Source organism: Apteryx rowi, unplaced genomic scaffold, assembly GCF_003343035.1.
Source record: "Apteryx rowi isolate R43461 unplaced genomic scaffold, aptRow1 scaffold_372, whole genome shotgun sequence".
NCBI classification, from domain to species: domain Eukaryota; kingdom Metazoa; phylum Chordata; class Aves; order Apterygiformes; family Apterygidae; genus Apteryx; species Apteryx rowi.
In genome coordinates this window covers 649,382-665,996 of record NW_020450219.1, presented here as the reverse complement: position 1 = coordinate 665,996, position 16,615 = coordinate 649,382, and the positions used below count along the sequence as shown (strand labels likewise).

The window sequence follows — 16,615 nt, the reverse complement described above, 5'->3', positions numbered from 1 at the left end:
CACTCAAGTTGGGAAGGGAACAAGAGGAGGAATTTGATAAGAACCGGTGCTATGGCATTAAGCATTGAAACTTTTCGCAAGCACTGCAGAGGAAGCCAATGGAAGTGAGTTTTTTTCACTTCCTGAAAATATGTACAGTGAAAATATTTTGTTTCAAGTACAAATTATGCAGTATTCAGTTGAAGGAAAAAAGATAACATGAAATCATACTCAGGTAAATAGTCTGTGTTGGGTGTCTTTTTTAAACCGTTGTTTAGTTTCCTATATGCTTGTTTCACAGGAACAGACGATGAACCTTCATTTGGCTAAAATGCCCCCAAAAATCCTGTCTGTTAATGAAAACTGCCTAATGGATATAGCGACCCAAGTAACAGTGCAAGAACCAGCTAATTGTATTTGTGAGGTATGGAGCAAAATATAAGTGCACTATTTGGAGAACCCTTAATGTAGTACATGCTTTCCATGTTACATATTGGGAGGTTACATACAGGAAAATATTTAGTTGTCTAGTGTAGCTGGAAAGGTTTTCATTACCATGTCTGTCACTGCCAGAATGGTTCATAAATGAAAAGTATGGAGTTGAAGTTTTCCCTTCTTTCTGGTGCTGGGCTAATTTGATGCAAAAAACCTTCTTGATACACCAGCAATTCTGATAATGGTGGGGGGGAATCTTGGGGTTTCAGGGATTTGTCTTCAGTCTGTTGCCTCAATTTGGATAGATCTATTATTGCAAAATACTACACTGTTTTGGATGTCTTGGCTAGGGTTTACTGAACCAGCTGCTCACTACTGTCCTTATTCACTGAAGACTGTATCATTTGTACTTTATAACCTGTTGCCCTACTGCTTATTCTTCCCATTCATGTTTTATCTCTAATGTAACTCCTCTTAACTCACTCTCTCCTTTCCTTACCTTTCTGTTTATTCATTCTTTTAGTGGCCCTGTCTTACAAACTGAAAAGAGGCAAACTATCTCTTCCCTGCCCAAGCTCAGAGCAGTCACACATCCTTATTAATGCTGAATGCTGTTAAATATCAATATTCAGTTGTCAGTTGATAAAAAAAAAAAAGATATGAAATGGGGTAGCTTAGATTGGAAGAACAGTGGCACCATAAATCTGGTAAATAACCTTGTATATTGGTGATGGAAAGGTGTTCAGCTTGTTTAGCTGTTTTATCTGCCAGATGTTGCCCTCTGAAAAGCTAAGATACCCAGTGTATCCTCCTGTTCCAGCAGCGTCCTTTCCCACTAGCAGTCCATAGTAATTGCTATCTCATTGGACTTTTTTTATCTGCTTAAATATTATTAAAATGCATTCAGTTGTTTTGAATAATGGAGACCCCAGGCATGTGTGAAGCCTCCAGGCAGTGGGGAGTGGGCTGGGATGCTACAAGCAGTAGCAAAATGGAAATCAAATGGGAAGAGATTCGTTCCTTTGCAGCAAGGTGGAAGGAATAGCAATTTTTGCCTTTGCCTCATTGCTTCAAAGCCATGTTTGACTTGGTGAGGAAGGGGACAACAGCTGCTTGAGCAGTTGCTTGGGGATGCCCAAATGCTGGAAACTTGCTGCTGCCAAGGAAAGGGGTGACCTTGGTGGGCTGGTGGCTGCTAGTTAAGAGGTACTTCAGAAACAGGAGAGGACTGGGGTGGGGAAGGAGCATCTGCATCTTTTCCACACATACATACCCATCTGAAATTTTTGTTCTTGTCTACAGTTTGAGTATTTAAAAAAAAAACAAGTCTAGCAGGACTTGTAAATCGCTGTCAGCCATTGCCTAAGTAAAYTGCTGGAGCCAAAACTCTAGAGAGAGAGAAATAGCTTGGTTGAGATGTGCATAAAAATGAAGGGAGTCAGAAGAGCAGACAGTGTGGGATGACTGGGAGAACTGATGGGAGCATAGAGAAATGTCTCCAAGCTTAAGTGATGTAATTGCGTGGAAGGAGACTGCTGGATGGTCCTCTTTGGTGCCTATGTGTCTCAAGTATGGGTTACTAGTCAACCCCAGGGAATGCTAGGACATAGATCCCCAGTGTTCGGTGGCAGCTAATTTAACATGTAGCTGCCATACCATGAGCTTTTGTTTCCTTCCGCAGAAATACTTTCCTTTCAAAAAACTTGAACAAATGAAACTATTAAATGTCCTGGACAGAAAAAAAAAAAAAAGAGAGTGGGAAAAGCAAAGACAAACCTTAGTCTTTCAGACTTGCGTGAGTGAAGTAAGCATTTTAAAGGTGCAGTGCCAGGGAGGGAAAGACACATCTGTGGAATGATCTGGTTGTTGCATTTCTAAGAGCCTTTGTTAGCTTGCATTTAATTTATGCTGTGCAGTGCAGATGATGAAAGTTTGCGTGTATTTCCAAAACAACCCATTTGTTCACTTCAGTGTTCAAGGTCATAACTTCTCTGGGTCTTTCTTGTAAACTTGCTGTTTCTGTTCATTGGTATTGTGTAGAGCAAGCTGTACAGCTGATTTATTTTGGGGGTTAGATCCTACCCATAGGATAGCTCTCTCTGATCTCTGAATGGTGTTCTCCTTCCTCCTCCCCACTGTAATAAAAATTGATTATAAAAAAAATTTCACCTCCCACTGGCCTCTGACTAAATTCTTAAAATTCTTAAATTATTAAAATAACTCCCTCCAGGTGCCTTCCCTCCTTCCAGATGCTTAGTAGTTGGAACATCCCTGAATTAAATAAGCTATTTAATCTGTTGCAGACTGTTAATGATTTACATTTCTTGGTAAGAGCTCRTGAATTGCGTATAGCCCTCCAAAGTTCATTGCATGCATTTGATATTTCATGTGTATTAGAAGAGACTATCAGGTCGTTCTACCTGGATGTCTTCAGTAGGTCTCAAATACCAGAACAGAAGAATGGGAGGAGGACCTACTTGACACAGCAGATCACATGTAGATTTTGAAACCAAACCAGCATTTTTAATTGCGGGGAAGCAAATCTCTTGGCTTGAGATAACTGAACATACTGCCTCAGTCCTTTTACGTAGTAGCTTTATKGTCTATAAGCAAAGCTGTTTCGCCCCTGCCCCAAGATCTATGTAAGAAGCAATCCTGTCTGACCTGTGAAAAGATGAGCCAGAATTACAAACCTGATTTAATTTTTCAGGCAGTGCTGAGCTTGCAAGGCAGCAGAATCGTAAAAGACCCTTTCCTTATTTACTGCCTTTCCCCCATCTCAGCTCATTTTGTTCCCCAGCAGATGCTGTGAGCTGATTTTATGCTTTAACTATTAGCACAAGGATTTACTTGCCCAATGAGTGGTCTCTAGCTGTCTTCTATATTGTATTAGCATTTAAAGTCTGGTGTCCACAGCCAAGGTCAGTGCAAGATGTAGTCTGCTTCAATTATCTGCTGCCATCCTCTGGTTTTGCCTGCCCTAGAATAGCCCAAAATCATAGACAGAAAGCCTCTCTGTGTATGGTCCGTACCTATRCTAACTATTAGTCTTCTGCTGGAAGGCTACATCTCCCTGTGAGGTAGGGTGGCTGCACACATGCTGGAATGAGCTGTGCTCGTTTGCATGTAACTCCTGTGCATGTAGGTCAGGCCCCTGGGAACACCACTTCTTAACTCCAAGATCTGTGGTGTATATTTGTCTTGATTAACTCCCAGTTATCCTTTCCTAAAAAGAAATCATACAAATCATCCTTTTGTTCTTAGCAGAATAGCTTAGTCTGTCCAAATCTTTACTGTTCTTTAAACAGGATTGCCTAATTTGTTATAAAAGGTAACAGGCATGACACTGTCCGAACACATGGCTGGCTCGTACAGTGTTCATAGAGTAGTGTACAGTGCTTCCAGCAGTGTTGCATAGTGGATGATGTGCTTGTCATGTCTGCACATATGCACTGTGCTGCTTTTTCAGGCCAGCTCTGTGGTACATTTTATAAAATAGTTTGCATCTGTTATAATCTACACATCTCTCAGCTCTCAGCGCCCTTTTGTGTGAGTTCGAGAATGTTTGTCTATCTGAATTTGGATGAGTGCACTGTAGAGTACTGCACATTTTCTAGTGAGGAACCYTGTCTTTATTCAGAATGGACAAAGCTGGTCAGCTTTGTGCAGTGAATGTGTACAGTTGCTCTGGAGTTAAATCAGAAATGATGTTGCAAGTCATTGATTTGAAGTGCTCTGCCTTGAATCCCTAATTCCTGTGAATATAAACCTTAAAGCCTTTTTTGGGATCCCCATGCCTAATAGCATGATGTAGTGAGAACTTACTGCTTTTGAACTTTGGGATGTTGCCTTTTGTATTAACTTGGAAAGAAATTTAAATGTGAGGGGGTTGCAAAACAAAAACCAGATCCTTTCTTTAGAGCCGATTTTTATCTCAAGACCTCAAATCTACTTCTTCCAAGATAGGAGTGATACTTCCCCAATGAGCAGCAGCAATGAAGATCTGGAGAACGCAAGCTGAAACAGCACCTGGATAGGAATTGCAGAGGACTCTTCTTGTGACCCTTGTATGATGTATACTGTCAAGGTTTTCCCTGGCATATAATTGCCTCTGCCTGTTGCCCTCTTTTATCATTTTCTTTTCCATCTCCCTTGCCAGGAACATGTGGTTCTGGGATTGCCCCTAGGATCTGTAGCTGGTGAATCCTCTGCTGTTCTCTCCCTCCCCCCCCACACCCCCAATGCAGTCTGAGCCACTCATCTGTCCCAAATTAGCAGATAAGCTGATTGGGTCTGGACAGATGAGAACTGCAGGAGAATGTAATGAGTGGATGGTGGTGTATTGCAGAGAGAATCTAATGTTGCTAAATATACAATTTTCTTCCTTACATATTTTGTAAGATTCTAAATTATATCCATCTGCATTAAAAAAACAAAAAAAGCGTGTACAGCTGCTGTCAATTAGGCAAACACTGCTGGGATGCATAAGGGGAGAAGATGGATAAGCAAAACAGTTATAATAATTCAGCAGGTTTGCTTGTCTCTGGATTGCTGCATTCAGTACAAAATAGACCGGTCCAGACAGAATGTTGGATAATTGAAGGGATTTGGAGACAGGTAAGGAGAATGGGACACAAGAACAGCTTTCTCAAGAGATTGGAAAGATTGATTGTAAAGAGGAAGCATGTATGAAACGATGGGAGTATACGCTGCAACTAACCAATGAAGAAAGTGGAGGGAACAGAAACTTCCAGTCTGGTAACACAGTAACAAGAGGATGTTCAGGAAAATTAGCAGTTGACTAACTTCAAGATGATGAAATTAGCACAATATGAAGTTGGATGCTGAAGGATGGGAAAGCTGTAACAAGCCAATCTATAGGAAGGAGGTGGCTGGATATGAAGGGGCATTGGATGCTTGAGATGGATAATGACTCAGAACTTTTTTTATTGGAAAACCTAAAGTTTAGGATGGGTTGTTCAGTCTTGCAGTACAGGTTAAAAAACAGTTTCTGTTCAGGTGTGTTGATTTCCACGCACCCCACCCATAAACGGTCCTTCTCTCAACCCTAACCCTAAACCGTAACCCTAATCCTAGACATTTTCTTCCAGCCAAGGCTGGGATGTAGACCCCATCTGTGGCACCCCCCTCCTAGGGAACTGCAAGGGTGACCAACAGCCTGTCTGCTAAGCCCTTGAAATGTCAGATCACCGCTAAATTGCACATTCTGAGTTTTGGCCTTTGCTTGCACCTCACAAGGCACCTTTCAATGTACATGATGAGAAGAAACCCGAGAACCCTGGCATGGCAGTTTTGTTCCTTTGCTGCTGAAGAACAAAACTTTCAGGGTTGGGCTGGGTTTTGTATTGCTTTGCCCTGCTTTTCTGTCTGTTTCTTTTTGAGAAGTGCTGGCACTAAAGCTGCTGGGCTTGCTTCTCTCCTTCCCAGAAAGTACTGTGACTCCCCAGCCAAAGTTGTCCTGCTTAACCAGGGCAACAGAGTGGCTTCTTGCTTCCTCTAGCAGTGCAAAGTGGTTAGGAGTAGGGTGTGTGCAAAGACAGTGAAAATAACTCTGAGCCAGGCCGCCATGAGAGTGAAATGGCAATGAACAGGAAAGCTGAAGGAACATTTTATCACCTGTGAATCATTGTTGAAAATCAGTGTCAAACTGGAGGAACTGGAAATGGGACTCTTCTGCAGAAAGACCTTGACGCCCCTAAGGAGAGCATTTCCAGAGGCACCTTGGTGTGGTGCAGAGCAGGCAAATACATCCAGGTAGATGTGTGTCTGGAAAAATAGCGCCATGATTGTTCACCAGCATTTAAAAACAAAAGCCCAACTGTMCTTGCAGTGAGTGTTTCAATAAGACTTCCACATCTACAGCCTCACATGACCAGCTCATTGTGCTGTCTGTTGGTGAAGGAGCTTACCTGTACATTACAAGGTATGAGGTGGGTTTTTTTTTTTCATGGAAAACAAAACCAGAAAATGACTAATTAAACTGTCAGTTCATATAGTGACAGAAATACATATGTAATTTGAAAGGTAACAGCTTTAATGGGAACTGTGTGGATGTTAGGGCTCAAAAGCTGTGTTCATTTGCATCAGAATCTTATTGATGCTCTTCTCAAAGTCAAAGAAACTCATGGAAACAACTATTCCCCTACAATTTTTGTGTTGCATGAATTAAACATTAGATGTTTACTTATTGAGTGAAATAGGTCTATTCTCAATGGCAAATAACACTTTTGAGGTTGTGCATGCTCTTGTCTTCTTGCAGCTAGAACACTTTTTCTAGTACACTTAATCATGCTAGGATCCTCAAATATCTGCAATAAATGGTTATACCCTGTTTAATGTATAAAATACCCACCAAGAAGCAGTGAAGAAGTTTGTGAGTTAATTTAGCAGTATTTTGCAGTGGATGATGCCAGTGACGTACACCCAGAAATTAAAATGCTGAGAGAGAGCATCATCTTATGGATGTGGAAGTATGGGTTTCTTCCCCTGCAGTAAATATGTAATTTACTAGATGTTGCACTGTATAGTTAAGCAAGGAAAACATTTATATGGAAAACAAATTATGAGGCCTAAAGATATGACTACTCAAGCCAAGATCTCTCTTCTTCCTTTTCATCCCTCTGTTACTTGCAGACTTTGTTCATCTGCGTTCACCTCTCTTCTCAGGTGCTGTACTGTTTTCTCACTGATGTCATTGTACCACTTCAGAGCAAAATGGGAATGAACAGTAAAATTGAGAGAATTCTTTCAGCTCCAACATACTGGCATTTGTTTTTGTTGTAAATTCTGACCAGAAGCTTTAAATTAGTGTTTGGGATCAAATATCAATATTTTCTTGTAAATTAACCTGTATATTAATGCAACTTTTTAGAAATGTAATACTTGTAGTGTGTATATTAAAAATGGGTTTGTCTAGCTTTTAGTACACAGATTCAAAAGCATAAAATTATTGTTATGTATGCTACATGCATAACATGCCGAGTGAAGATACATAAATGATTAATTAAAAAATGATCACTAACTTAGTTGGTAGCCTGTAGCAGCTCTGAAAATTTTGGTTTTTATTCTACAGAACAGATTTTTTTTTTTTTTTACAGGACATCTTGGAAGCAGGATGATGACCTGGTGGTTTCTTCTTCTTAGCCTTTTGCTTCACTGGTGATTTAGAGGGGAGCTGGAGGGTTGCTTTCTTGCAAATCACTGATCTGTTAGATATCTTTAGCATGGTTCCACTGAGTCATTTATTGCATAGCAGGCCTGTATTTTAATCTAATGAGGGTCTTTCTAATAACTTCCATTACTTAAACATTCAAATGTGGGAAGGAGGTGAAAGTAATTGGATTGAAATAATTAAATTATCCAATGAGATTACCTTCAAAAGGTGGTGTGCTTCCTGAATTGATCAGTATTGGAAGCCCTGAAACAGCATCTGCTCTGGAAGGAGATCATTTGGTGTAGTGCAGGTGGCAGGGGTCTGTGGGAAGGAGGGAGGGATGAAAATCATTTTGTTATCCCAAAACACCATAAGGAAGGCTGATGCACAGGTCTTAGTGAGGAAATTAATTCTGAGACTTTGCTTGAAAAGAAGCATTTATGAAATTATTAATAATTTCAAAGCTGTAGGTTGATGCTCACTGAGAACGTCAGTTACTTGCATTTACCTGCATTTGGAGGTAAAATTAGCTTTSTTACAGCATTTATGCTGGAATGCGGTATAATCACTGCACTGCTTCTTACGATATATAATGAGCAGTGCTTTTGTGGAGCTGCTGAAGACCTGAGGCAGCTCAGCTTTCTGAACCTTGTGCTGGTACCCTCTGGGTAACACATATTTTCTCTGCTTGTGACTTCTGTTTAATTTTGGTGTCTGTTTACTTGCCCAAAGTTTCTGCAGTAGAAACTGGTCAGAATCGGATTTTGGTCCTGTGCCTGAACAGCAGAACATACACTGCTTCCAGCCATATGTACTTGGGTGACTGGAAAAAATCATTGAACTGCATTGCTCATTGTCCAGAAAACTGAAAAAAATGGGTAGAAACTGTTTCACAACTGAGAGAATAACTGTCATGTTATCATTTTCTGACTAATAAAAATCCATTTCTCCAAAGCTTGTCTCCTCTGAATCTTTGTGTTCTACTCGCTTCTCTCAAAATAACGAAAGTATTTCTATTTAAAACAAAACCAGAGGGTTAAATAAAGAAGTCTCTCTTTCTCGTAGGTCTCTACCTCTGATGAGTGCAACAGTTTTTTCCCTGATAATCCCATGAAATTCTGTAGCTCCAARTAACCTAACAAAGCTTCAAAAGTTTCCCTATTATGCAATCTGCATTTGCATTTAGTTTACAGCAACATAAATTAAATGGGGAAATATCTTATAAAGCAAGGCTTGAATTAGAATATTGTATTCAAGCTGTACTGTGTACAGCTTGAATATGCCAAAAAACAACAAAGAGAAATTAGTGTGAAAAATTGCAATCTTTCAGTACACCTGCCTGCTTGCTTGGCATACTATTGTGTGCAAGGTTTTCCTGAAGATAGGTGATAGATGTACAGTACTTTAACCATGTAGTTTCTTTCCGATTGCACTTTTGCATTGCACTCCCTTCCAAGGCTTTTCCACCCTTTTCCTCCTGAGCAGAAAGGAAGTAGCAAAGTGCTCTGCAAGATCATTAACCTCTGACCTTGGTCTGTGTAACTCTTTAGTAGTTCATTCTCTGTCTTCTTTGAAGATRTTGGCTCAAAATGAGATTATTCATGATGAAAATTTTGTATAAAATACATACTTCAATCTTTGCGGGATCCAGAGTCTTGCTGGAGCTCCATGGCAAGAAACTATACTGTGCAACTCTGAGAGCTGATGCTGAGTATTAATGACGCAAGAGACATTCACATGAGAGAGGATAGGGCCCTAGAAGAGAGGTCCAAAAGAGCTGGTTAATATTCAAACATCACTTCCTCCAAGCTCAAGAGCGGTGCATCCCTATGAGCGAGAAGTCAAGCAAAGAGGGCAGGAGACCTGCATGGATGAACAAGGAGCTCCTGACAAAACTCAAACAGAAGAAGGAAGTGTACAGAAGGTGGAAGCAGGGACAGGCCACTTGGGAGGAATATAGGAACGTTGTCAGAGTATGCAGGGATGGGACTAGGAAGGCCCATTTGAAGTTTAATCTGGCAAGGGATGTCAAGGATGCCAAGAAGGGCTTCTTGAAATACATCAGTAACAGGAAGACCAGGGAAAATGTGGGCCCACTACTGAATGGGGCAGGGACCCTAGCAATAAAGGTGCAGAGAAGGCAGAGATATTGAATGCTTTCTTTGCTTCAGTCTTTACTGCTAAGACCAGCCCTCAGGAATCCCAGACCCTGGAGACCAGGGAGAAAGTCTGGAAAAAGGAAGACTTTTCCCTTGATCAAGCAGGATCAGGTTAGAGATCATTTAGGCAAATTTGACATCCACAAATCCATGGGCCCTGATGGGATGCACCCACCAATGCTGAGGGAGCTGGATGTCACTGTTTAGGCCACTCTCCATCATCTTTGAAAGGTCATGGAGAGCAGGAGAGGTGCCTGAAGACTGGAAGAAAGCCAGCATCACCCCAGTCTTCAAAAAGGGCAAGAAGGAGGAGCCAGGGAACTACAGGCCAGTCAGCCTCACCTGCATCCGTGGAAAGGTGATGAAGCAGCTCATGCTGGAGGCCATCTCCAAGCATGTGGAGGACAAGAAGGTGATCAGGAGTAGTCAGCATGGCTTCACCAAGGGGAAATCATGCTTAATCAATCTGATAGCCTTCTATGATGGAATGACTGCCTGGGTAGATGAGGGGAGAGCAGTGGATGTTGTCTACCTWGACTTCAGCAAGGCTTTYRACACTGTCTCCCATAACATCCTGATAGACAAGCTCAGGAAGTGTGGGCTAGATGAGTGGACAGTGAGGTGGAYTGAGAACTGGCTGAATGGCAGAGCTCAGAGGGTTGTGATCAGCGGCGCAGAGTCTAGTTGGAGGCCTGTAGCTAGCGGTGTCCCCCAGGGGTCAGTACTGGSTCCAGTCTTGTGCAGCTTGTTCATCAATGACCTGGATGAAGGGACAGAGTGCACCCTCAGCAAGTTTGCTGACGATACAAAACTGGGAGGAGTGGCTGATACGCCAGAGGGCTGTGCTGCCATTCAGAGAGACCTGGACAGGCTGGAGAGGTGGGCGGAGAGGAACCTCATGAAGCTCAACAAAGGCAAGTGCAGGGTCCTGCACCTRGGGAGGAATAACCCCATGCACCAGTACAGGTTGGGGGTTGACCTGCTGGAAAGCAGCTCTGCTGAGAAGGACCTGGGAGTGCTGGTGGACACCAAGTTAAGCATGAGGCAGCAATGTGCCCTTGTGGCCAAGAAGGCCAATGGTATCCTGGGGTGCATTAGGCAGACTGTTGCCAGCAGGTGGAGGGAGGTGATTCTCCCCCTCTCCTCAGCCCTGGTGAGGCCACATCTGGAGTACTGCATCCAGTTCTGGGCTCTCCAGCACAAGAGAGACATGGAGCTACTGGAGCCAGTCCAATGAAGGGCTACAAAGATGATTAAGGGACTGGAGTATTTCTCATATGAGGCTGAGCTGGGCCTGTTCAGCCTGGAGAACAGAAGACTGAGGGGGGATCTTATCAACATGTATAGGTATCTGAAGGGAGGGTGTATAGAGGATGGGGGTAGACTCTTCTCAGTGGTGCCCAGTGATAGGATGAGAGGCAACAGGCACAATCTGAAACACAGGAAGTTCTGTCTGAACATGAGGAAAAACTTGTTTACTGTGAGGGTGACAGAGCACCGGACCAGGTTGCCCGAAGAGGTTGTGGAGTCTCCATCTTTGGAGATACTCAAAAGCCGTCTGGACAGGGTCCTGGGCAGTCTGCCCTAGGTGASCCTGCTTGAGCAGGGGGCTTGGACTTGATGATCTCCAGAGGCCCCTTCCAACCTCACCCGTTCTGTGATTCAGTGATTCTGTGATTATGAGGGAGGGCAAAGATTTAATATGAACTATTTAGATTTAATGAAGAGAATCATCAAAGGTGACAGAAAACAGATTCTTTGTCACCAGCTGATGGTCAAAAATATCTATGACTGAACACCCTTGTGTGTTTCTCCCCTACTCTTCTCTTTGAACCAGAGTCTAAAGTTGCTCCTGAGGTCCCTGTTCAGCATCAAATGGGTGCTTGCCTTGTAAATTTTGCCTCTGGCATCATTGTTGTATGGCAAGAATAAAAATGAGAAGTCTGGAGCCTCTATCAACCAGTGTATGACAAATGCTGTGTGGGTCACCATCACAGAGATTGTTTTTGTGGTGAGCCACACCTAAAACCTTCTCAGCTAGCTCAAGCATGGGTGAAAGTGAGATAGTGGGGGTTTATGTCAGTGGGTGGGTTTATGTCACTGAGGTTTTATGTCACTAGTACTATGCGCAGTGGTTGCTTGGTTTAGCACTCTGGCAGCACTTGGGGCTCTCTGGTGCATCTGAGCTTTGTGCACAAGGGTTGCTGAGCTGGTGGCAGTTGGGCTTTGGATGCAGGGCATGAGGCATATGGAGCGATGAGTGCAATTACTACTACTCAGAAGGCTTTTATTTTAGGAAGCCTTATGCTTGAGTTACAGACTAAGCTTACAATGAAGTGATTGTCTCTTCCAGAAKTTCACTTATGTAATCAGTTCTAAGCATTAACCTCTCTTTAAAACAGACCTGAAATAAAACAGATTTTTCAAAACTTTCATCTTTTTCCCACTCACCATCCCCCTCTCATGAACTAGTTGTTATATTTCATTTAAGAAACTGAACCTGACCTTTTATTATATGAGAGACCCTAGAATAGTTCCATAACGCTGAATAGCTGTACGCTATCTCAAAGTCTTAGTAAGAGTTGTTAGTAAGCCCTTGAATAATTAAGTTTAAATTGCACATTTGTTCAACAAAACCAGTGGAAACAATGTAGGACTTGGAACGTGCCCTAATATTTTGTAGTTTCTGCAGAACCTTCTATCAGAATTGGGTAATAGTCTCCACGTGGATTAGCATAAGGTGGTTCTGAGAAGTACAGTTATGTACTTCCCTGGATCTTTTGCGGGGGAGCGTGTTGGATGTTTGGGGTTTTTTTGGCTTGGTTTGGGGGATTTTGACATAGGATGAGGGCTTATTAGAGAAACTCCTCTTGGTGCCTGAAATTTTGACACTCTACTATTAAAATTCTTTTTGTTTTCCTTGAAACACAGRCTAGTTTGGAAATCAGCTCTGCTTTTTGTCTTTTGTTTTCATTTCTTTCCTTGCAAAATTTATCACAGAAACGAAACTCTCCATTGTGGGTTGCAGAACCCTGGCGTTGGTTCACAAGCTGCCATTAAACATAAAAGGCCTTTTATTCTTTCAGAAAATCCCAGTAGCAGCTCTTATCATTAATTGGCAGGAGCCAGAATCTCTTCACATCTCTTGCCCATAAAAGTCCCTGCAGAAGTTGGGGAAGTTTATAATACTGCAGTATCTTCAGCACAGTTGTTAAATATTTTTCTTCATCCCACTTCTAATGACAATGCCTCTCTGTCAAAGACAGTAAAACTGTCAGTGCTCTGGTTGGATTTTAAATAGTACTGTTGTCGTGTTTATCTAATGACAACAGATAAAGCTTTTGCTGTTTCCAGCACAGATACTCAGTTTTCAGTGACACGTGGCTTTTGAACACTTCTGAATTGCTTATTAATGGATATTTAGGTGGTTTTTTTAATGTTTTTAAGAAAAAAGGAGATTTAATGTATTGATGGTGGGATGTATGTGCCAATACTCCATTAGGCATGCAGAAAACCTTGCAGATAAACACTACCCCTGGGCAGAGTATTATCCTAAACTATCTTCCTGTTTACTGTCTGTTAAATAGCTAGATATGAGTTTTAGAATAATTATAGAATAGTCAAGTGTCTTCCTGTTTGGAAACTGTTCTTTGACTGTTAAATCAGCCCTGTGGTTAGGACAGCTGGCAGAAGGGAATGTATTTTTTTTTGTCAACCATGTGGTGTCATTTGCACTGAAGACCTACCTTTCTTTTCCAAGGAACAAAAATACTAATGGGGGGGGAGGGTCTCTAGATGGATCTGTTATGACTTTAAAAACTGACAGATCAAAATTTTTGTACCATGCACTACAAATGGAAATATAACCCATTTCACACCTTGTGTTGTGTTCGACACTTACCCCTTTTTTCTCAGCCCCTCCTTAAGACAGGAGATCAAAACCATAATGAATTAGTAATTTTCTTATTGTGTTCCTCCCACAGTGTGTTGATACTTCTGGGTATGGAGCAAAMTTATTGCTCATTCTGTCCCATTTTATTTCTTCCTCCTTCTGGATGGAATTCTCTGCCAAATTCACTGGATGCATTGGCCCTGCATGGATTTTGCAGTCAAAAGAAATGACATTGTCTGTAGATTTTTTTTTTTTTTTTTTTTTTTTTTTTTTTTTTTTAATTTTGCAGTGATCCAAAGCTGTAGGAATCTAACTTCGGTGTGGTGAGTGAGGGAAAATAAGCTTTGGCAGTTTCTAAAACTTCTGAATGGTTTCAGTATTTAAGAAAAAGGGCTTTCCAAACAAATGGTGAAGTAACAAGAACTTCTTGTCTTCTTATCGGTTAAACATAAATCAAAAGCAGCAAAAACTTAGAGTAGGTTAGGAATAAGTAGGAAGCTGGCATAGATTTAATATGTACAGTTGCAGAACACTTCAGACACTAAAATTTAAGGAGCAGTGTTAGGTATAGGGCATAAACTGACCATTTTTTATACAGCTATTTCTAAATGATTATTCATCATTTGAATATTTTAGTATAATAGGTAGGATAAGATTTGAGATCTTCCTCCAGCTGAAGCATCAGCTTAAGTCTTGCTTCCACAAGTGACTGCCAAATGATGAAAGCTAGGAAGTCCTCTAGTAAAAGCATTAGTGACCAGACTGGCAACACTGGATTGTTCAGATATTCAGAGCAAAAATAACGTTACCTTTTTCCTTTTTATTTATGAAATTCTTAAGGGTAAGTTCTGCTTTCTGCTGCAGCACCTTACATAGTGGTTCTGTAGCACAGACCTGAGTGTCTTTTACTGTTTTTTTACGGTTAAAATATCTATTTAAATATGAGAACTTGTATATCTTGAAGGACATCTCCAGTGGTTGCAACAAAGCTTCCTCTCAACCTTCAATGAGTTGTTTTGCTAGAGGTTTATTTTGTGAAGACTTCTCTAAAATTGCCAGCCCATGTTTCTTTCAACAGCCGATCTTTCCGTTTGTACCCAGTTTCTTAATTTATGCAGTCTTAACTGCTGAGTAAAATACTTAAACATTTTTCTCCAGATGGCTTATTTACTAAGAGAATATGTTGGGAGGCAGCTAAAAATAGACCTTCTAGAGGATAGTATCACTGCAGTATTTCATATTCTTCAGGTGAGTTTTGTCTTCCATTTATATGAGATCATCACCCAACAGAGGATGTTTGACAAGAGGATTTTTTTTTTCATTTGTGAGTGTGTGTGTGTATATGTATGTATATAAGAAAGTCTATTTGTTGCCATTCAAAATGTAGCAGTTTTGGGGCCCTCCCATTACCTGTCTGTCAGAAAGCTGGAATAGGATCAAACAGTAAACACATTGCRGAAATCTCCTTGAAGTTAACTTAGAATTTGTCTGAAAGATTGGCGGCTATTACAGGGATGGGACTGAAACTCCCATGTTGCAGTTATTATCTTTGGTTTGTGGGTATCTGGCACAGTAAGATCCATATTTTTTTGTTAAGAATTAAGCATGGTTGACAATAATAAATGTTGCAAATACATCTGCTGTTTACGGACAGAATTATATGGACAGAAATATATATATTATATATATCCCCGTGTCTCACCAAAACCTCAAATATGTCTGTGAATTTCATGATAACATACATTCCTTGGATAAGGAAGGCAAAGGATCAGTCTAAGTATTAATGAACATGATGTTAACATGACAGGTAGATGCAATTTTTCTTCTAAAGTGTACATTTTCACATCCCCTTGGTATATTAGGAGTTAGCCTGTCTTTTGCATGGTGGAATTATTTTTATATTTAAAAAACCTGTAGATGAAATCAATCATCTGTTATGAAAACACTAGAAAAGTATCCATCAATTTAACAGGTTCTCAAAGTCTTTCCAGGCCAGTTCAATGGTGAGGCCAAAGGGACGATTTGCATCCGTGGAGATGCCCCGTGACTCGTTCTAGAGCAACTGAAGAGTGGAGCCGCCTGGGTGGGGGCTTGGTGTTGCAGTTCAGTAGCCGCTCAACCAACAAGCAGTCTTCCTGCGAAATATCCTTAATAAGTACATTTTAATTCACACTTGTTTTTTCTTGGCTTTCCTTAGAGGCTTTAAAAGCTCTGCGTTTTACTTCAAGTGGGTATTAATTGTATTGGGAAGTATACAAAAATGTGCAGAACTGCACCCAAGAAGAAGACACTCTCTTCTATCAGCATTTGGCATCTGCCAGGTTCAATTATTAGCAGTTTGTTCTGCAGCCTCAATCCCCTTTGAGAACATGTTACTTACCCAGATGAAGATGAATGAACTGAGGTCAGTTTTCTTTCTTTCGATTAAAGGCCTTGTCTAATCTAGGGATCTAATAGAAGAAAATCATGATTCATCACTTTCTGACATAAGTAAGGATTTTTACACTTTTATATTAACTTCTACTTAGATATTGGAATTGCATTGTAATGTTTAACTTTTAAATAGTTGTTTTAGAGATACTTAAAGTAACTGTCCTTGATTATTTGAAAAAAAAAAGGCTTAAAAGATCTTTTGTTTTTCTTCATTTAAAACGATATACTGGGGAGATAAATATTTCTGTAATGAGTAACATGAACTGAATTGCTGATTGTGTTGCCTCTCAAACACCTTCACGTTAGATAACATCCTTTCATACTCATGTTATTCTTAGAATGTAAAAATTAAACTTTTAGTTATTTTCTTACTTATTTACTTAATCTTTTTTTCAGTTATTTTCCTCCTTTAATTTGTTTCTTATTTTGCGTGAATTGAAATATATTTAACTAGGTAATGAAACAGAAAGAACATACTGTGTACCTGCAGAACAGGCCTAGAACACTAAAAGTACTTGCACTCTTAGCAAGCAAACTCCACCA

At 40.7% G+C, this 16,615-nt stretch overlaps 1 protein-coding gene and 1 long non-coding RNA gene across 3 annotated transcripts in view; both read left to right on the top strand.

The window, feature by feature from the left end:
• The first annotated feature begins 282 nt into the window (after positions 1 to 282).
• On the top strand, positions 283 to 8,542 carry LOC112969889. The gene is made up of 2 exons (XR_003254830.1): positions 283 to 403; positions 7,533 to 8,542. It is a non-coding gene; the product is annotated as an uncharacterized LOC112969889 (long non-coding RNA).
• Positions 8,543 to 16,055: 7,513 nt separating this feature from the next.
• Positions 16,056 to 16,615, top strand: part of WDFY2 (WD repeat and FYVE domain containing 2) — a 52,210-nt gene continuing 51,650 nt past the window's right edge. For both annotated transcript variants that reach the window (XM_026073694.1, XM_026073696.1), the window contains exon 1: positions 16,056 to 16,129. The gene's annotated coding sequence lies outside the window, so the exon portion shown is untranslated. The remainder of the gene's footprint in view (positions 16,130 to 16,615) is intronic.